Source organism: Vicugna pacos, chromosome 7 (genome assembly GCF_048564905.1).
Source record: "Vicugna pacos chromosome 7, VicPac4, whole genome shotgun sequence".
NCBI classification, from domain to species: Eukaryota; Metazoa; Chordata; class Mammalia; order Artiodactyla; family Camelidae; genus Vicugna; species Vicugna pacos.
The window spans coordinates 9,467,758-9,490,354 of NC_132993.1; the positions used below are offsets into that span (position 1 = coordinate 9,467,758).

The 22,597-nt window shown below is 38.1% G+C and overlaps 1 protein-coding gene across 10 annotated transcripts in view; it reads left to right on the forward strand.

Annotated features, from left to right (window-relative positions):
- The window catches only part of TPK1 (thiamin pyrophosphokinase 1), a 320,519-nt gene that overhangs the window by 79,620 nt on the left and 218,302 nt on the right, over positions 1-22,597 (forward strand). The window lies entirely within an intron of this gene.

The following is a 22,597-nucleotide window of genomic DNA, read 5'->3' on the forward strand; positions in this document are numbered from 1 at the left end:
TGGTTATTTTGTAGAATTTAACATTTGTCTTCTGAATCACTTTGCAGAAGAGATGTTCATGTTTTTTGACAAATACTGTCCTCTGTGCTATTAAGATCACTGCTGATGAAGCATTTTTTAAAAGAATGACACACTATTTAGATTTTTTTTAAGCTGCTGTCATCAAAAATGCAAGCTCTAATGCTAGTGTTTTCTTGATCTTACCAGAATGTGTCAACGAAAAGTATTGCGTGACCATCAGGGTTCTTTTTCCTTTTTCCAGTGTTTTTCAAGTGGCTTATTGATTGAACTGTGGAAAAATTCTTGTGGTCCAGATATGTCACCTGTGGTGACAGACCAAGTCTTTGCTTGCATGGACAGTGTCACAGTTGTCGCCAGGCCCAGGATTGATTTTCTTGATTTTCAAACATACCTTAATTTCAGAATGTTGAAATATTGAAAAAGGGTGCTTGTTTTTACTGAATGATGTGGGTAGCTGTTCCTTTTGTTGGCTCAGCACTCCTCCCTTTTTGCTCCAGTTCTTTTATTTTGTTCATTTATATTTGTCAACGAGCCTCACTTCCTTTAAGGAACTGCTCCTCCCTCACGTTAACCATTTAGTTCTAGGGGAAGCTGCCAGGCGTCAGCCCCCAGCCGTTGGCTGCAGTGGTGGATCCCCCAGGGTGTGTCCAGGTGAACGAGTCCACTGGCCACTGTGGTTGGGTCAAGGGTGGACATGTAACTCAGTTTGTCAGTATTTTTCACAGTGTGTTTTTAAATTGGAGCTAGCCAGGCCAGCTGCCTCTCCGCCATTGTCCCCAGTTAGGAAAGACAAGAGACGTTTCAGTTTTCCTTGCAACCGTAAGTTCCATCTTGGGATTTCAGGAGACAGGACCTGCGGTTGAAAGCCAGGAAGCTAATAAGGGTTTTTGCAACTAAATCCTCTTGTTTTGATTAAGGTAGTTTAAGCTGGGATTGTCTTGACCCATTAAAGATTTGTGAAATGTAATTTTGTGGTCTATCTTTAGTGTTCTGCCTTTACAGTAAAACATAAAAATCACATCACTGGTAAACGCTGTAGTGATTTTTTTGTCTTGTGACTTTGTGACCAATCCTGTTTTTCTCATTAGCTTTTGAGTTCTGTAATTGAAGATGCTGTTACTACTGAAGGTTTTTAAGAATTTTACCCCTTACAGCTGGGAAAGAAATAACCTTTTATCATTAATAAAATGTCTATCCACCAGTGTTTAGACTCAGGTTTGGTTTTTTTTTTTTTTTTTTTTTGGTGGAGGGGCAGGGTGGGGGGAGGAGTTAATTAGGTTTATTTATTTATTTTTAGAGAAGGTTCTGGGAATTGAACCCAGGACCTCATGTATGCTAAGCATGCGCTCTACCACTTGAGCTATACCCTGCCCCACTAGATCCCGTTTTTGATGTATGGCTAATAAGAGAAGTAGATAAGCATACAATTGTTAGATCAGAACTTTGTTTTCAAGAAAATAGTTGAGGGGGCAGTGTGTAGCGTAGTGGTAGAGCACATGCTTAGCATGTATGAGGTCCTGGGTTCAATCCCCAGTACCTCCATTAAAATAAAAAAATAAATAAAAACTTAATCTCCTCCCTCCATTCCCACCAAGAAGAAATAGTCAAGACTTTAAGGATTGCTTACTGGTTTGTCATGTGGTTCACATTTGATTTTTACCAAGCTTATAGTCTGAGCAGAGTTATCATAATAAGGGAAAACTGAAGTTTTAGCAATCACAGAATTTAGAAGCACTGAAATCTCCAGTTTACACCCAGGACCTTTGTGACGCCAGGCTTCAAGCTACTACTGATGATTGCTCGGGAGAGACAACAGTCCTGTTAGGTGTGAATTTTACTAGTGGTATTTATATACTGTTTATGCAGAATTTACCTGACGCTAGTAACTAGGCATTACTAAGAAACTGCCTTTTATTTCTGTCCTCTGTGATTTCTTTCATCAGCATTTTGTAATTTTTACCATACAGGCCATTTGTGTGTATTTTTCAGTTTGTACTTAAGTATTTTGATCTCTTTGACATGATTATAAGTGATCCTGTGTTTTCCGTTTTGGTTTCCACATGTTCATTGTCGGCGTATAGAAGTGTGATTGATTTTTGTGTAGGGATAAAAGACATCCTAATTTGAAAAATGACACACTGTGTTCCCATAGGAAATAATGAACCACACAGAACAACTCTTCTTATTTAGGCAACATTTTCAAAAACTTCTGATGATTTCTTGAGTTTTTTTTTATAGTGGTCAGCCACATCATAGAACTCATTCTAAGTATAACTTTATTTTTAGAGAAAGAAAGAAAATATTTATCCAGAGAAGGTAATTTTCTAAGGAAATGAGTGATCCATGGTACAGGATTTTGGGATACATTTATGGCTTAATATATGCAGAGACAACAATTTGAGTTGAATCTTTCTGTTTGCTACTTTAGACTAAATTGGTTCTGAGGATATGCTTATTAGTTTTGAAAAATTAGCTTGATCGTCCTTGCCTTGAAAATCACTCCCTCTAAGTAGACATTTCCATTAAATACAATGATTTGGACATCTAGCATGACATTTGAAATGAATTTACGCACATTGATTTGCTCAGTCATCTATTTAAAAATATATATTAGCTAAATCCCGTAGTCAGCACACAAAGATTCATATCTGAAGTCGTGCAGTGGATTTATGTGTTATTTCCTCAGTAACGTAAGGCTTGCGGGTAACTTTGTTCTTCCCCGATAAGGCCGGCCTTTATTAGTTAATGTTGACTCTGCTGCCTTCACAGGATATTCACTACCTCTCTTTATTGGTTGCAGAGTTACGACCACCATAAATAAAGCAAGCATGAAGAGAAGGAAGAGACAGGCAGACAATTTATTTTCATGCCTTTTTGGTTACCATCTAAATCACAATTGTCAGAGGAAAGTGAAGTTTAATGGTCATCCTTAACAAGTTTAGGGAAAAGAATATACGTTTTTACTCTTAACATGTTGTGTTTTATGGATATATCACATTTGGTTCAGAATAATGATGAGTCCATAATGACATTTTATTGTTCAAGCTTGATGAGTCGGTTTGGGAAGGGTTGTTCATTTTGTCCTTCCATTTCACTCTAAAAGTTTGATGAGAGTGAGAGACACTGACTGATGCTATACAGAGAGTGTGTTTAATGTTTTTTAATGAAGTGCTCGAGTTAAAGTAGAACTATCTCTAGCCCAGTTCGGGCCCTGCCAGTACGAAGGCTTGTTCCTTCGTGCGCTTGGTGGTTGGGGCTCCATCCAGCTTCCTTTCAGATGCATGTTTGGAGGATTAGAATGCAAGTAAGGAGGATTATATGGATATACATGCATCCAGTAATCTCTTAGAGTGCTTTACTTTTGTTATACCTTCACGATCCTTTTGTTCAAGTGAAATCAGACGTGAGAAATCTTCTGGGAGTTCCCGGGACAGGAAGTAGGTAAGAGCAGAGGTTCTTTGGTTGAGGCGGCCCTGGGGCTCCCTGCATGGCCTCCAGGCGTCCCCACTGCCCAGCTGCCTCCGCATCTCCCATTGATCTGTCACAATGTAGGCTAATGCCAGGATTCCTGCTAACCCCTCCTTCCCTGTTCCTTAGGCTTATTTTTTCTACTCATGGTGGTTAGGTGGATAACTACCTTTTGATTGTGAAGAAATTTTTAAATGGTTGAATGATGTATTTTAACTAGTTTGGGTGAAATAAATCCATGGCTGCCTTATAATGTGTAATTCATGATCTCATGTCACCGTAGGCAACACCACTGTGTGGACAGGAAAGTAATTTTTAAAGAAGTGAAAGTGTTCACATAGAACCATTGGAAATGGAATCAGTGGAATATAAATATACAAAACTCCATTGTGCTTATTACCATTTTGGTGTGTGTTCACCAGTTTCCTTCTGTTGCCTGAGTAAGGATAGAGTGAAAAAGAGAAAGATGTTCAAAATGAATCGTTCTATAGATACACTGTCACATACTTTGGACCTTCAGTTATGTGAGGTCTGAACCAATGTTCTTCAGTTAAAGCTTTTCAATGATTATTTTGTAGATACTATTCAGGTTCTGATCATTTGCCCTCTGACAGCTGGAATGAAATATTTGGCAGTTAGAATGGCATGTCAGGGGGCTTGTCTTTTGGCCACGATAGGACGTAATGAAACAGGCTTGGTTTCTTCCAGACTGAGGGGACAATCTATGGGTAGTTTGGACAACTGGCCTGTGGATCTGCATGTTAATAGTGAATGTTCTTAATGTATGATTTTCAGTCATTTGAAGAAAAATTTTATTCTGGGATCACAAAACTTCATTACAGTCCTTTTAGGTGTTATAGCAAAGAAGCATTAGTCACCATTGCCCTGCTCTAAGTGGGATTTCTAGATGCAGTACTGGTGGGTAGCTTGGTATAAAATTTGAGTTGATGACTGAAAAAATATGTAATTATTTTAAAAGCAGCAAAAAAAAAAGTTAAAAAGAATTAATGATAGTGAGAATTTTTATAATGAAATCTTTCAGGTATTCAGAGGATAGCACAGCATCCCCACTGAAAATCTAAGAAGTGAGCGAACGAGCGTGTGTATGTTCCTCCGAGTTGTTTACAGTTGAGTCCCTGTATTTTCTTACTTTATAAATAGAAACAATAAAGGCTACCTTATTGGATTACTGTGAGGATAAAATGAGATAATATCCAAACCTGGAAGGTTGTAATTACTTGATAAATGGAAGCCATTATTAGAATTGTTATTCTTAAGAGCAGTGTACTGTTTCTACTCTTTTAGCATCTTCAGAGTTTCATGAATGTAGTATATCTATGATCCGAGTAATGAGATTCACCACGGCTTATCCTCGTTCTGTCTAAGGCGTATAATTAGATTATTTCCTAACTGGATTCAGTATTCCATTTGTTTTTTTCTTAAGAAAAAAAAAAACAAAAAAAAAAGAAAAAGAAAATAACCCTGCAAATGAAAAAAGGCAACTTACCAGCTCCAATATTTTTATTAAGATTGCAGATGCAATTAAGAATTTAGACAAAGAAAAAGAAAAGGGCACCAAGAGGAAATGATAATGTAATAAAAATGTCTGTAATCGTATCACCCAAAATATCCTGTTAACACCTTGAAGTATTTCTTCCTAATTGTGTGTATGTGTGTGTGTGTGTGTGTGTATTATATTTACTAAAATACAATTTGTGCCGCAGACAGTTTAGTTCTCTTTAAAATAGTCTTTGATTATTTTTTCAGGTCACAGCACACTATTTGAAAATTAGTTGTATTACTGTTGTATTGTAATTAGTTTAACCAGACCTTTGTTGCTCTGTTCTGCAGTATGAGCAGAAAGTAGTGGTTTTTCTGCACCCCAACGTTCATAGCAGCACTATTAGCCAAGACACAGAAACAGCCTAAATGTCCATCAGCAGATGAGTGGATAAAGATGTGGTATATTTATACTATGGAATACTATTCAGCCATAAAAACCAACAACATAACGCTGTCTGCAGCAACATTGGATGTTCTGGAGAATGTCATTCTAAGTGAAGTAAGCCAGAAAGAGAAAGAAAAATACCACATGAGATTGCTCATATGTGGAATCTAAAAAAAAAAAAAATACAAAACAGAAACAGACTTAGACATAGAATACAAACTTGTGGTTGCCAGGGGGATGGGGGGTGGGAAGGGACAGACTGGGATTTCAAAATGTAGAATAGTTAAACAAGATTGTACTGCATAGCACAGGGAAGTATATACAGGATCTTGTGGTGGCTCACAGTGAAAGAGAATGTGACAATGAATATATGTATGTTCATGTATAACTGAAAAATTGTGCTCTACACTGGAATTTGACACAACATGGTAAAGTGACTATAACTCAAAAAAAAGTTAAAAAAAAGTAGTATTTTTTTTTTTGTCTTGAAAAGAAGTACCACTTTTGCAGAAGAGCTGCTACTCAGTTTCTGCTTGTCTGTGTATGTCCTTTTGCACCGATTTTCTTTCCCCCTATTTTTTCTGTTTTTGTGCTTAAACTAATTCATAAATTTTGTTTTGGAAAATTATGTTTATTAATAGCTTCTGACTCTAAATGTGGCCAACAGATATTGAAAGGTGATAGTTCCTACTCTCTTTCAGGACATAAATTTGGCACTGGGATAAACTTTGAATCTCAAAGGTATTTTAAAGTAATAATAGTTCGATGACTCGATGAGCAGCCCTAATCATTTAGTATGTAGGCCATCACTGAACACACGTGCCTTGAAAAACTTAGGCAGTAAACTTCAAGAAATGTGATGTTCAAAATTAAATATTCATTTTTTAAATATTTAGCTGATTGTGTACCAACCAATTATCCTTTTCTGTTCTGGGGATCTGGTGGTAGATAGCTCCATGACAGCAGTTATCATGTCTCTACAGTTTGTTGGAGGGGGTGTGAGGAAGACAGATCACGCAAAAGTAAACAGAAGAACTGAAGGAGAGGGTCTGATTGTGGTCAAGTCAAATCAAAAGGTGAGGTTGTCAGAAAGCGCCTCTCTGAAGAAGTCACATTTGAGTTGCCATCTCAAAGCCCTGGTGGCAAAGCATTTCTGACCAAGGGGGCAGCAGTTGCAAAGGTCCTGAAGAGGGAATAAGGTTGTGTATTTGAGACTTAGAGGGAAGTTGATTTGTGGCTGGGGGTAGTGAGTGATGAGGATATGTAGTTTCTCTTTAAAGTCGTAGAAAAAGATATTCTTCAGAGTTACGTACTCACAAAAGCTTAAATAGGGTTTTTAAAATTGAGATATAATAGACAAATAACTTAATATTTGTTTCAGTATTTGAATGACTCATTATTTGTGTATATTGCAAAATGATCACCACGAAAGTCTGATTAACGTTGGTGATCCTGTATAGTTACAGAATTTTTCTTCTTGTGTTGAGAACATTGAAGATCCATTCTCATAGCTACTTCATATATGTAATACAGACTATTAACTTTAGTCACCACACTGTACATTCCATTCCATGACTTATTCATTTTATTAGTGGAAATTTGTAGCTTTTGACCCTCTTCACCCATTTCTCCCCCACTCCCCGCCCCACCTCTGGCAACCACCAATCTCTGCTCCATATCCACAAGCTCAGTTTTTTGTTTGTTTCTTTGTATTTCAGATTCTGCATATAAGTTAGATCACACAGTATTTGTCTTTCTCAGATTTATTTCACTTAGCATAATGCCCTCAAGGTCCATCTATGTGGTCACAAATGGCAAGATTTCATTTTTAATGGTTGAATAATATTCCACTTTGTATATATACCACATTGTCTTTATTCAGTCATCTATCAATCAGTGTATATTTAAGATTGTTGAATAGGATTTTTGAAAATTTCTGTAGCAATTATATGTGTACACAGTTACCACTTTCTTGGTCACAAACACTAAACCTGAGATGTTACACTTTTCAGAACCCATTTTAGTTTTGCTGCTTGACTACTTTCACTTATTAAGGCCAAGAAGCATTGCATATCCAAAACTCGAGACTTGTCATTATTTATCAAGAAAAACATTAGGAAGAACCTAAATTTGCATTTGTACCCATCAAGGCTGTAGCGATTTCGAATGTTTGGTGATGATGATGGAGGTGATGGTAGCAGTGACAGCAATAATTTTTTAGTGTTTAAGTGCCAGGCATTCATCTGAGATCTTTGCACAGCCTGATTCATTTAACTCTCACTCTGGGAAGAAGGTACTCTTGTTATCCCCCTGTAACAGATGAGGAAACTGAGACACAAAGAGAATGAATGATTTGCTCAAGGTCACATAGCAACAACATCACAAACAGGTAGCAGAGCTGGGATTCAAACCCTGATTTATACGTATGTGCCCCAAGTAAAATGTTTTAATAAGACATTGGTGATTCATTTCCTGGTGTCATATGGAAAGTCAATGATTTAAAAAGTGTAATAGAGCCTAGTAATTTAGTTTTTTTTTTCTTTTTTTGGAAAATAATCCCCTTTAAATACTGTGGGTACATAAAACATGTTGTTAGAGATTTAACAAATCTTACTAGGGAAACAAGTGAGACTGTTAAGCTTTTGTCTAGTTACATTGCTCTTTTTAATGTGATAAAACATTTCTCAGGCTTTAGAATCTTTGGACTCACAATGTTTAAGCTTTCATTTGGGAGGTACATCCCTAAGAGCTTAAATATGTCTGTTAAGCATCTCAAAACAATTCTATGAAAGCAGGATCTGCTGCATTTTAGATTTTTCTCAGGGTCTCAGTTAATCATTTATACTTTCTTAAAAACAGTTTGCTGAATCAGTTATAGCTTAAAATGAATAGTTAGGGGGTTAAGGGTGCAGCTCAATGGTAGAACATATGTCTAGTGTGTACAAGGTTCTGGGTTCAATCCCCAGTACCTCCGTTACAAAAAAAAGAAAACCAAAACTCAGAAAACTAATTAATACTTAGTGTTCATGGACTCAATTATATGTTATATTTTTATTAGGATGTAATGACAAAAGATAGAATATTTGTATCGATTAATATTTAGAAATGTAGCTGTAGCGACCTAAGGGGTGAACTTCTTTTCCTGACTGTTGACCCAGAGAACTATACAGGATGTGTGATGCTGGACTGCAGCTCTTGTTTACACTCTTAGTATGAACACGGTATGAACTCAGTATTAACAGTTTGACTCATTCTGTGCATGTCTTGGTGATGTTGATGTATGAATATTAAGAAACAGCATTTGAATAACTTTGTTTTTTATTTCTCCTTGACTTCAGTTAAAGTACAGTGGTGTACAGAAGGGCTGTGTAGAAGAGGTAGGATTTTTAACAAAATACATATTTTTGCAGTTACGTTTAGTGATGGCTATAATGTGCTAGACTTGCCTTTTAGTCAAAAGTATTTACAAATTACGTCGTCACATTTTACGATCATTTCCTTTAGAAGGGAGCTCTCAGTGAATGATGAGATTCATGTGAATAGATAAAAGGGATGAGGCTTTTGTTCTTAAGTGGATAGAGGAGTTTAATGAGCTCCCATGTACACATCATCCATCTTGAGCAATTACTAACTCACAGCCAGTGCTGCTTCCTATATACCCTTCCCCTCCTGACTATTGTGAAGCAAATGCCAGATAGCGTGTCATTTTCATCCTCAAGGAAGGAAATTAATTTTAAAATTTATTTCTAGTCTTCGTTTGTTTTATGTGGTTGCACTTAATATTAGTATAATATACTTAGGCATTCTTCTCTTGAAAAATGCTGGAGGGCCTCATTGGGCATGCATGAATTAAGCCAGATGCCTAGGAAAGATGTGAAAACAGATGGGATTTTTATGTGTGTTAGATGTTGTGATCAAACGTGCCACCAGTCTTTCATTCTGCTTTCCGGGATAGAAACACTGAATCATCTTTGATGCTTCTTCCTCTTCCTTCTCCCCTTTCTGTTATGTCTTCAGATTCTACTGATGTTTTTCATTCTCTAAATGTTTCTTTGAATTCAACTTTAGCTCTGTGTATCCACTGCTGCCACGAAACTTCGCGCATTATTACACCTCTCTCAAGCTCTTTTCTCTGATCACCTTTTCTCGTCCATTGCAGTTATCTTTTGGACGGCCCCTCCTAACTTCCACCATATCCCTTTGTAATATCTGCAGTGTTTTATTCCTTCCCACTTAAATTCTTTTTTTCTGATACCCAGTTTCCTCTGTAAGATGCCCCTGTCACAACTGCATCTTTTTTTATTTACAGACATAACCCTTTTAGGCTGCTCTCCTGGGTACCCTTCACGTGTGCTGGGCCCGGCTCGTTCTTGCCTCTCTGCTTTGATGTACATTCTTCACTCGGTTTGTAAATCTGTCCTCTCTCTTCTTTGATCTCTAATCTGCCTTTTCGTTGGAGTCCAGCGTGTGTTTTCCCCCTCTTCTGTCAAGTCCCAGATGACGGCCTCAGGCTGGATCTTTCCCGTTGCACAGCCTTGCTAAGTGTGACCAGTCAGTGCCGGGAAGCAGAGTCCTCGGCTGCACTTTTGCTTTGTGTTATTCCAGTTTTCTTAGATTTGTGTTTCTTCACGGGGGTAGATATCTTCTCGGGTCCAGGGAGTTCTCAAAATAGTGTTGGACAAATGATGCGTACTTGAAACTCTTGAATAGGATGTGTACCTGGACTGTTTTAAATGACCATTTGATTTTTATTATAATACGCATTCTTTGGTCTTTTTTGGGGACTGTTTTCCTTCTCTCAGTTTATCTGCTTCTAATCATTGAGCCAGTCAATATGCTCTTGTCTTCTTAAGGCCGAACCGACTGGGAGAGGCGCATCCTCTCATCCCCGTTGTCATGGCCACCAGGCCTCCTGCACTGAAGGCTGGGCCTGCGGCCCCGAGGGTCTTGAGTGCTTCATGGTCCTCCTCGACCTCCGCCTTGAATTCTGCTTTTCCAAGAAGCAGGAAGGGAGAAGGTTCTGAGACTAATTAGATGTCTTTACAAATACTTTTGCAAAGGAGCAGCCTTATTAAATGAGCAGCACGGCTTTGGGTGTCCTCCCACAGGAGAATGTGTCACTTGTGAGAAGGGGAAGGAGAGGGAGTGAAAAGCGAGAGCTGTTGACAGAACCAGGTAGGAGAAAAACAAATAGTCAGTGAGTCTGTAAAAGAAGTGCAAGAAGGAGTGTGGTGAGAGCAGTTGTGATGGGGGGAGCCTGAGAAAATGGTTTTTGGATTATGAAAATGGGAAGGAAAGATAAGCTGAAAATTTAAGAAGTAAACAATGGAGGGAGAGCCCTGAAAAGGGGGATGAATGTAGCCACCTGTGCTGTAGGGCATCAGGGGCTACTGCGTAATTTAATCAATAATCAATCAATTTAGTTTTATTTGGGGGAGGTAATTAGGTTTGTTTATCTATTTTGATAGCGGTGCTGGGAATTGAACCCACAACCTTGTGCATGCTAAGCACGCACCCTGCCACTGAGCTGTACCCTCTCCTCCAGGGACTGCTGTTTTAGATACGTGCTACTTCTGTTGTTTAAAGGAGGGAACGATCAGGGAAAAAAGCTAACAAAAACATTTAAACGTTGTTACCAGAAGCGACTCTTGAAAATTAAGCGAAGGGTGTTGTTAAACAGGGTCACTTGTTGGTAGCGGTGGTGGTGAGGTTTGTTCTGCGTGGCTCGCTGGTCGGGCCGTCCCATTTGTAATTTAGCCACAAAGGATTTTAATCAACCAGCTCAACCAGATCCCTAGAGAGCCTCACCCCAGATCTCAAGTGAACGAAGATAAACTTTCAGACGTGTCACGACTTCAACTTCTAGACCTGTGTTGTTTCGAATGTGGTAGCTAGTAGCCTACATCTGGCTGTTCTGTTAACTAAAATTAAGTAAGATTTCAAAATCAATTTCTTAGTCTTTCTAGCCACGTTTCAGGTGCTCAGTGGCCACAGGTGGGTAGCCCCAGTTTGGACAAACATGTCAGTCATCACAGAGTTCTCTTGGACATGTGGAGGCCGTAAGGCTTACGAGCAGAAGAACTTAGAGATTTTAAATATGAGCTTAACTTTAAATATGATTAGAATGCAATTTTCACTTTTAAGTGTATGGTTTGTAGTTATGATAGGGAGAGAGCAGAATTTTTCATAAAGTGATGCATCTCAGTTGTAAGAAGTTTGTTGACGAATGTGTGAAATAGTTCCCTTTCTCCTCATTTCAAAGATTGGTCTTTTCTAGGTAGCTGTCTTCATTCCTTCAGAGTCGTCAGGTGGAGTCCTGAGTGTGTGTGTTGTATGTGTATGTATATTTTATATACATTTATACAAATGTGTGTGTGTATGTGTGTTTGCACGTATATATGTGCATATGATGTACCCATGCCTACTTTGTTGTGGTTTATAACAGACTTCCAGGCACATGAAAGATAAAAATTGCATTTTATTTCATAATGAATTTGAATGGCCATTATGCAATCTTCGTGATTAATGACATGTTCTCTGTAATTCTATATTTGGAGGTTTTATTGTCTAGGACGGTGTCCCCCTATTGTGTCTAATGATAAGTTTTACCCACATCTTGTGATTCCAAGGTGCTCACTAAGAGCAGCAGATCATAATCCCCCGAGAGGCCCTGGGCGTCGTTTCTAACTTGTACCAGGTGAGTCTCACCAGGCAGGTTTGCTGACACCACTCTGACCATTGACTTACTAAAGATTAACTGTGGCAGGTTCGTGATTGCTGACAGATATTAACTTTGCTTCCCCCACGTGGAGCTGTGCACTCGCCTGGTAATGAAATATGTTTAGTGTTTGAGTCATCTGAATTCTGACATTATTTTGTAAAACAGAAAGAGGAAAATATTATGTCATTAGTAACGGAACATTATCTTTCCAGCTACACGTTATCATGCATTTATTAAGACACAGGAAATGTTCTCGATTGGTGAAATTACTCAGCCATCAGTAGTGTGCATTTTATAATAAATACTTGCAGAACAAGTATATAAGCTCTCAACTAACTGAGGATCTTCCCAGGATTGCAGCCGAAAGGCAGTTACCCCCCCAACACAGTGGGCGTCGTGCTGTGAAAGTTTTGCTTGTGTTTGTGAAGCAGGTTTTTATTCTTGGAAGAACTCATGGAACAATCCCATGTTGCATTGCAAAGTCACATCCAGTTTGTTTTACTCTTCCTTTTTAACTTAGGACCAGGAGTGATTATGTTAAAATCTAGTTTAAAAGGCCTTTTAAAATGAGTAGAACAATTTCATAGTGAGAAAGCACTGTGATAGCTTAACTGGTAGAGTGTTTTCTTTTTTATTTATTTTTTGTTTTTTCTTTCCTGGTGATATTTGTAACAACGACGTTTCTTCCTGTTGATGATACCTTAGGTCTAATTGAACTCTATTATGTATTTGAGTTTAGTAGATTTAACTGACCATAGGAAGGCTGTGTAATACATAGGGAAGCAAAACACACTGTACGTGACACAAGACGACATTGGAATCCCAGTTCTGCCATATCTTAACTCTCTTATCTAGAGCAACGTCAGTGTTTTGAACCTCAAACATTTGCTGTTAAAAATGGTAATGGGTCTAATTTAGTGGTTCTTAACTAGAAATGAACATTCATCTGTTCATCGCCATATCTTTTGATTCCTTTTTATGTTCATCATTAGATTATTAAAGATTTTTCTTTCTTTTTTCCCCTAATAGTACATTTTATTATAAGCGTGTCCCCCAGCCCCCACCTCTGCCCTCCCTTTTGGCTTAAGAACTAAAGTTTCCAGCACTTAGGGTTTTGTGTTTTCTGTTGTATAATTAATTCATATTTTTATTGCATTGAGATCATAGAGTATCAACATTTTCTTTGTGGCCTGGATACAAAGTTTTTGTGAATTTTCTGTGGACACTGGAAAAGATCTATTTTCAGATTACAGTGTTTGATACACTTTTCTTAATTGTACCTTACTAGTCATTTATCTTTTCCATGTCCTTTATTTTCTGGGATTGAGACAAGGGGACAGATTCTTCCACTGTTGATCCATGACCCCAGCTTTCTTTTTGTTTTCACTTAAAAAGTATGCCTTTGCCTATTTTCAGACTTTTAAAGTTACTTTATTTCAGATATATTATTTATCACATACAGTTGGATAAAATTATTAGAAGTGGGGAAGAGAAACAAGTCCAGACTGAGTGGCCTCAGAAGAGATTTTAAGGAATTCTGATGCTTGAGCAAAGCCCTGATGGAAGGAAAGAAGGACCTTGGAGGGCGAGGTGGGAGGGAGGTGGCCAGGTGGGCGAGTGGCAGGGTGCTTCCTGCAGGAGGATCAGCGAAGGCTTGGCTGCATGAGGCAGCCCGTCAGAGTGTTCCCGTGTATTTCTTGTAACCTGAGGTTTTTTCCTAGAGTAGTTTTCTTAAGAAAACCTATGGGAGTGAAATTTCATGGGGTTTAAAATGTTTAAAGATGGGTCTTTGTTTTCTTTAAACTTAAACAGCAGTTTGAGTGGCGGTACTTCCGTTTGCTAGGGACTTTACAGAGAGCATTTCAGTTCCAGTATATTGAATGTTTCTGTCGAGAAGTCTAAGGCTAGCTAGATTTTCCCCCCACCTACTGAAGAATACTTTTGGACTTCTATCTTTAAGTACCGGAGACTTTAATTAGGCTCGACTCAGAATTACCGCTCCATATTGTTTCCCGCCCTGGCACGCGTGTGCCCCCTCAGACTACAGTTTGGAAAATTCGTCTTTAATTTGTCCTTTATTCTCCTTGGGAAAGCAGTTACACACATGAAATAAAAAAAAATCTTCCATTTCTCTTTTTCTTTCAGTCTTTTCTAACTCGCTGTTGATTTCTGTCTCTTTTTGCTCATTTCTCCATCTTGTCTAGCCTGGTCACTATGCTTCCAGCAGCTTCTTGTTTAGATTTAATTTTTTGATGAACTCTGCAGTCTCGTCATTCATCTTGTTCTGTGTTTTTATCATATCTTTGTAAAGCACTGTATCACTTCCTTGAACGTTTTTCCTTTTTCCTTTTACAGTGATGTTTCTCTGTATTTTCTTTGCTTGGTGGCAGTATTTTTCTGGTGACTTTTTCTCAACTGTTTTTCCACTTACTTCCTATCCCTTTCTTTCTCCCTTCTTTCTTCCTCCCCCGCTCTCTCTCCTGTAACTGGGTCTTTTCTAGATCCTGTACCAGTTCCTTTTTATTAATCTTTGAATAAGTCAAATTGCCCCCTACTCCCAACCCCTGCTTTGAAACTGGTGTAAGTAGCGGCTGGGAGAGTGGGGGCACCAGGAGTTCTTCCCTGTTCACAGTGCAGCGCTTTCTGACACAGGGTGGTATGTTTGAGAATGTGTAACCTTTACGCCTTGCTGCCAGCACAGCGTAGGAACCAGGAGACTCCTGACGATTCAGTCTTGTCTCTCTTTTCTACCTGGTCTCAGGACAGTGTCTCCTGTGCTGCTTTTGCACATGACCTTAAGCCAAAGACCTCCTCTCGGTACCTCCTTTCCCCCTTCTTGCATTTCCCTGCCTTTGGCAGCTTTTCTCACATACATCGTGACTGGGTGATAGCTTTTGTGCAGTCTTACCTAAGATGGAGTTTCTTTTTATCCTGCTGTTGTTTGGATGGAGGAAGGGCAGAAGCTTTCCTACTCTGCTGTCTTAAAACAAGGTCATTTTTTTTTCTTTAAATATTTCAGTAAAATTGACTTAGCTGACAAAAAGCCTTCTTCAGAGTAATACTTGGGATTTGGCTTCGTGGTTCTTTCCAGTCTTCCTTCCATTGCTTGGTGATTTTTCTCCTGGTCGTTAGTTGTTTGACTTGAGGGCTGGATTTCACTGTCTGTCGTTGGCTTTCCCAGACGGATTAACTGAAGAAGTGGGGCGTCAGTTTGCTGTGAGGATTGTTTGTTTTGAGGGCACACCATGGCACTGCATTTATTAAAAATATCATAGGGACCAAGATTTCCATTTCAGTTCATTTCTCCAGGCTATATTGTACTTCTTTGAGCATTTATGAGGTTGTATGCCTTATGAATTATTAAAACACGACTGAATACCTCTTTTAAAAAGAATAGGAGTAAGTTATTTGCCTGCCTTCTCCTCCAGAGGCACTGGTTTCCTTTTATTATTGAATTCTACTTGGTGTTGCTTTTTATGTTCCAAGGATCAAAGATGTAGGGGGAAAAAGTTCCTGGTTCCATACTTTGATGGGGAAGGAGATAGTTATTTTAATTTTTATCACCAAGGACTGAAAGTTACTTTCAAATGCAGTGCAGCCAAAAAAAAAAAAAAAAGGAAACAAAACAAAACAAAACACTACCTGCCAGTCAGTAAAAATACCTAACAGCATGTGCTGCGTGCAGTACTTCTAATTATTTCAAATTTACAAACATGACAATGAAACACACTTTGCATAATGAAATACTTATTTTTATCCATCGTGCTTGCTCGCTGCTCTCCATTCATCCTGTTTGCAAACAGTGGCAGCAGTATTTCTTGAATATGAACCAAATGTAATTTCCAGCTGTTGAAATTAATTCTTTTAAAGGTCTTGTTAAAATTGATCATCCAGCCACATATCTTACTTTTTCTTCTTGCTCGTTATATATTTCCATTGAATTTTTGTTTGTTTGTTTTTATTTTTATTTTATTACTGGGTGTTTTTATTTTCACCCAGGAATAAAAATGTGTTTCAGTGATCCGTGATGTTTGAGATAAGATAGAATTAATAAAAGGAATTCTTGTCTTTGTATAACTTACTGTATCATTCAACGGCTAGGTTGGTCAAAATTCTAATTTTGCATCCCTTTCATTTCATAATGTAAAAAAAATTTAAAAGTCACTTATAGGCTCCAGAACAGAGAAAAGCTATAATATTATATATATTTTTAAATGCTATTATATGAAAACCTTATTGTTCTCATGTAGGTTTGAGTCAAGACCTGTGCAAAAGCCCTGAGGTTGTTAAATACTCTAGCCTTTTCTTTAGAGAATAACAGGTTCGTATATGCAGTGAGTAAGACAGGTTTTGTCCTTGTGCTGTTTTACCTTATCATGGATTTTACTTACACAACTGCTTATCCTTTAGATTTGGAGATTGTTCTGATAGTGTAAAAGTAGACAGTAGGCACCGTGGGGTAAATAATTGGTTAAAAATTATTTTATGTGTTAGTTGTTTTGTTTCAGTTGTCTAAAGTTGCTTCCTTTAGAGAAAAAATAATACAAAAAGACAATTATTGTCTTTAGTTTAAATCAAAAAGGCTGATTTTGCCTAAGATTCTAAGGGATAACGTGACTAACTTAGCCTAGTTTCCATCTCATCTAGCGAATCTGTTTGCTCTCTCACCTGTGGGCTTCTGCCTGGAATGGTTTCATTCCTGTCCCTTTTTTCTACCTAGTGAACTCATACTTTTTATTTTTTTATTTTTATTTATTTTTGATAATTTTAAAAATTGAAGTATAGTCAGTTATAATGTGGATATTTTTAAAATAGTAATAAACATGACTGCTTTTATAATTCGGGGCCTCAGTCCCTGTGGTTTGCTTTTTTTTGTGCCCAAAGCTGAATTTGCACTGGCTTTGTCCTCTCCACATGCTCCCCACTGAGCTGTAGGAATCCTCTCCCTGTACGAGTGTACTGACCCCTCCTGCCTTACTGCCCAGGGCTGGTGAATACAGACGCAATGTGAGCCACAAATGTAAGTGTAAATCTCCTGTGGCCACATTAAAGAAGTTAATTATAATACTGTCTGAGTTAACTGGATGCATTCAGAATATCATTTCAACACATAAGCAGTGTAAAAATTGCTAACGGTAATTTACGTTTTTTTGGTACTAAGTCTTCAAGATTCAGTGTTTATTTTGCACTGAGCACATCTCATTTGAGACTAGCTGCATTTCAGATGCTCAGTGCCACCAGGGTTGGTGGCTGCCGTATCATGTGGCATAGTTCTAGACTGTGGTGTCCTTGAGAGTTGGAACCACTTGTGGTATTTCTGACTCCCGTTGGTGCTCATTCAGTATGTGCCTCCAAAGGAATGAATGAGTGAATAAAGTATACTGCAGGGTTATTATTGTAGGTTAATGCCGATCACTAATAACATGAGTACCTCCTGTTTAGAGAACTAAGGCACATGGACTGAAAAGAGGACTCAGGGTCTGGAAGGATCCTATATTCCGGTCCTACGGTAGGACAGTGAGGGTAAGCTTTGAAGAAAAGATTTGCCAAGATTTATTGCAGGAGACAGCTAGGAGAAGAGAGGCAGAGAGTGGCCAGTCTGGACCCAGGATGCACTTTGCAGCTGCTGTCCCCTGATCCAGACCTGTTGCATTTAGCACCTTTCACTTTTACTGGTAAACTCAGCTCCTACCACAGTAAGCAAATCTGTGACCACGTCCTGTGTGCGCATGTTTACTAATTTGTTTTAATTGCAGTATAGCTGATTTGCAATGCTGTGTTAGTTTCAGGTGTACAACATAGTGATTCAGTTATACATAGACATGTTCTTTTTCATTATAGTTTATACAAGATACTGAATATAGTTCCCTGTGTTATACCTTAGGATCTTGTTGTTTATCTATTTTATATATAGTAGCTTGTGTCTAATTAATTGCTAATCCCAAACAACTAATTTATCCCTCCCCACCACGGTCCCCGCTTTGGTAACTGTAAGTTTGTTTTCTATTTCTGTGAGTCTGTTTCTGTTTTGTAAATAAGTTCACTTCTATCATTTTTTAGATTCCACCTATGAGTGATATCATACAATGTTTGTTTTAATGTCTGACTTACTTCACTTAGTATGATAATCTGTAGGTCCATTCATATTGCTACAAATGGCATTTTTTCTTTTTATGACCATGTAGTAGTCCATTGTGTGTGTGCGTGTGCGTGCATGTGCATGCATCTTCTTTAGTTATCTGTTGATGGAAATTTAAATTGTTTTCATGTCTTGGGTATTGCTAGTGCTGCTAAGAACATGGAGGTGCATTTATTTTTTTTCAAATTAGAGTATTCTTCAAATATATGCCCAGGAGCAGGATTGCTGGACCATACGGTAACTCCATTTGTAGTTTTTTAAGGAAGCTCCATACTGTCTTCCTTAGTGGTTGCTCTAAATTACATTCCTGCCAACAGTGTAGGAGGGCTCTCTTTTCTCCACACCCTCTCCAGCATTTATTTTTCTTTGATTTTTTTAATGATGGCCATTCTGAGTGGTGTGAGGTGATACCTCATTGTGGGTTTGATTTGCATTTCTCTGATAACCAGCAGTGCTGAGCATCTTCTCATGTGCCTATTGCCATCTGTATGTCTTTTTTTGGAGAAATGTCTGTTTAGGTCTTCTGCCCATTTTTTGATTGGATTGTTTGTTTTTTTGTTACTGATTTGTGTGAGGTGTTTGTCTATTCAGAAATTAAGCTCTTGTCTGTCTCATCATTTGCAAATATCTTCTCCCAGCCTGGTTTGTAGGTTATCTTCCCGTTTTGTTTATGGTTTCCTTGTGAGGTACCTATTTGATATAAATAGAGGCTTCAGTTTGCTTTTTAAACAATGAAGTGTATATAATTATATCAGTTATATAAATTGATACAATTTGGATAATTTGTTATTATGTGGTAAATTAATAATACACATATTCTGTGACCCAGTGGTTATCCATTTAGATATATACCCTTGAGAGAATGTTTCATATGTATTCTAGGAGACATCTAAATGATAATTGTGGCATTTCTTAAAAACTTAAAACATGTAAACCTCCTAAATGTGTTAATAAGAGAAGAGGAGATCAGATAAATATTTTTAACACATTCATTTACTCTGTACAGGAATTAAATGAATCTAGTGAACTAGATTTGTATTTCCAAATGGAACGCTGTCAAAAATACAATTTTGAATAGTGAAAGCAAGTTTTAGAACACAATTTTTAAAAATTAAAGATAACACATATCACACAATGTATGTAACGTTAAGTGTTTCTCCCTTGATGCATATGCGTGCTATGTAAAAGTTAAACCCACAAAAACTCTAAAGGTAAACCCTACACCTGGAATAGTGTGTACTGCTGGTAAGGGTCATGGGAACAGGCTGGGTCTTCAGACAGCTCTAAGGAATATAAACTTCTGCAGTTTTTTGTTACACAAAGTGCTGAATAATAACAACTGGCAATTCTAGATGGAGGCCACAGAGATGTTATCTTACTCTTTATTCTTTGATGTGTTTTAAATTGTTCTCAATTTTATGGTTTTATACATTCAGGGGGTCTCCTTTGGGTCTATACTCAGTGTTTTTGAGAGTAGAAATTTAGGATTAAACATGCTGGGGATATTTTTCTTTATTGTGCACTTCACATGAATTATTTCAGTCCTTTGCTGAAAAAGGATGCACAGGTGGAGAAGTATCCTTTTGATGCACACAAGTACAAAAGTGCATTTTATAGCTGAATTTACTTTGTTCTATATTTCAGGCTAGAATTTTAATCCAGATCCCTACAGGGAAACACCTAATAAACTCAGCACCCCACAGGACTTTTCGTACCCTTGTGAGTTAAGATAAAAAGTATTTTTAAAAACCTAGAGTAGCCTTCGCTTTTCAAAGACATCTCAGCTGTGGTGTATTTCAGTTCAGTTTAACAAGCACTTGTGGGGTACCTGTTTGTGGCTTAAGACTTGACAGGGATGGGGGTGAGGACATACCAAGAAACAATAGTACGTAAGTTGGAGGAAGTGACCCCATTAGACCTTTCAGGTTACTAGAGCAGTAGGGAAATGTCCAATTGAATAAATAAACATTCAGTGTCAGAGAGGGAAAGAACAACATTTTTTGTTACAAAATTTTTAACGTATTGCCTCTCAGCTCCAAATCCTCACTTCATTGTCTGCCTGTGATAATGGAGCTGGGCCTTCTAAGCATTTCTCCTTTGCAGTGGGTGGGGTGTTAGGCTGCATCAGCAGAGGGCAAAGGAAGGACACCGCTGGATGAAGTGCTTTGCTGCCCATCCCATCGTCCTCCAGGACCCTTTGAGGTGGCTTCATGGTGGATGAGAAGGCCAGCACCTCCCTGTGAATGGTGTCCCCCCCGCACTTCAGAGGGAGGATTTCTTACTGTTGAGCCCTTTCCAGTGTTGTCTGCTCTGATCCCTGTTCATAATTTTCTTACATTCACATAACTTTCACATATTACTTTCTCTGCTCACATTACTGTATGGTGTCTCCTGAGAGGACCCTGATGGGTACAGAAGACAAGCTGTGTGTCCCCCTGTGCGCTAACATCGATGCAAGTGACTTTGATATCTGCAAGATCTCCTAGGATCTCTTCAGCCTTTTCTCCATTTTCTTTTAGTCGGACATTAAGCTCACTCTGTGAGTGGGTTAGTAGATCAGTGGATGTGAACATCTCTGTGGCTCCTTTCTTGTGCTGTTTTGCATTGGAAAAGCTGTGGGCGTTACTGTTCCGGGGAAGCCGATGTTTGAGGTTCTTACACATTAAGCTTGTGCTGTTTCATCCTTTGTACTTCACTTTGCTTGACTGAGCTGACTCGAAGCATAGTAGGGGCTTTCCAGTGCATCAGAAATAATGTGGACTCTATTGCCAAGTGAACCTAGGTTCTAATTCTGGCTCTACTGTTAGAGTAATTCTGACTTAACTCCACAAGACACAGGTGAAAAATTCTATTTTCTAAATTCAGGTTCTCAGTCTGAAGCCCACAGGAAAATTTGCTAGGGAATGTGGGGCAGATCACTTTGTGACTGGGAGCTCATTTTCCTTGTCTGTAAAATAGGAAATAAAAACCCAAACTTTTTGGGTTGCTGTAAGGTTAATTATGGTGTAATAAAGCACCACCAGCAATATATGAATGATCCAGTGTCTCTGCTTCCTTGCCAGTGTTTGATACAAAATCACCATGTTTTATTTCAGCCTTGTTTTTTTAAATGCTCAGTGCAGCTCTGCCCTTCTTAAATCCCCTTCTCTTTGAGAAGCTGCCTGCAGGAGCCCACAGCATCCTGTGCTTTTCACGTGGAGAGTCTGGCTCCAGCCCCACACTGCTCACTGCCACACCCCCAAAGTTAGCCTTCAGCAGTGGTGAAGGTGACACTTTCTTCATCTGCCGTTCTTTTTTTTAAGCCATTTTAAAAAAATTGATGTATAGTTGATTTACAATGTTGTGTTAGTTTCAGGTGTATAGCGAAGTGATTCAGTTATACAATTGTATCTATTTTTCAGAGTATTTTCCATTATAAATTATTTAAAGAAAATGAATATAGTTCTCTGTGCTATACAGTGGGTCCTTGTTGTTTATCTGTTTTATGTATGGTACCGTGTGTATGTTAATCCCAAACTCCTAATTTATCCCTCCTCCCACCTCTGCCCGCTTTCCCCTTTGGTAACCATAAGTTTGTTTTCTATGTCTGTGAGTCTTTTTTTGTTTTGTAAATAAGTTCATTTGTATATTTTTAAATTCCACATATAAGTGATACCATATACTTTGACTTACTTCACTTAGTATGGTAATCTCTAGGTCCATGTATGTTGCTGCAAGTGACATTATTTCATTCTTTTTTATGGCTAAGTAGTATTCCATTGTGTATATATACCACATCATCTTTATTCATCTCATTCCCTCAGCCATTTTTATAAGAATATAGTGATACATTGTAATTTTGAGTTTCTCTGATAACTAGTGATGTTTAACATTTTTTCATGTGCTTATTTGCCTCTCTGTAGCCTCTGTTTTCCTTTAAAAATTTTTCTGCAATAAGAGTTCGTGTAATTTTCTTACAACTTTTTTGGAAAAAAAAAAAAACAGGAAGAAAACTGACCTGTTTCAGGTCAAGTTGTTCCTGAGCATTTAAACCAGGCTTCTTTGCCAGAAGTTGTTTCAACATATCCAGAGTTATCTCAGGTCCTTTCTAATATTTTGGTCACATTTCCTTTGATTTAGAAATAACCAAAACAAATAAACAAGGAAATTTCATGTTTTATATTTTTATTAAACTTTTTTGACAATGCCATTAATTTTTCACCACCATTAATATAAAATATTTCCACTATACAGAGACACCTGCAGGCCAGTGCAATGTAGGGAAAAGTGGGAGGAGAGCTATTCAGAACTTGACATCTCT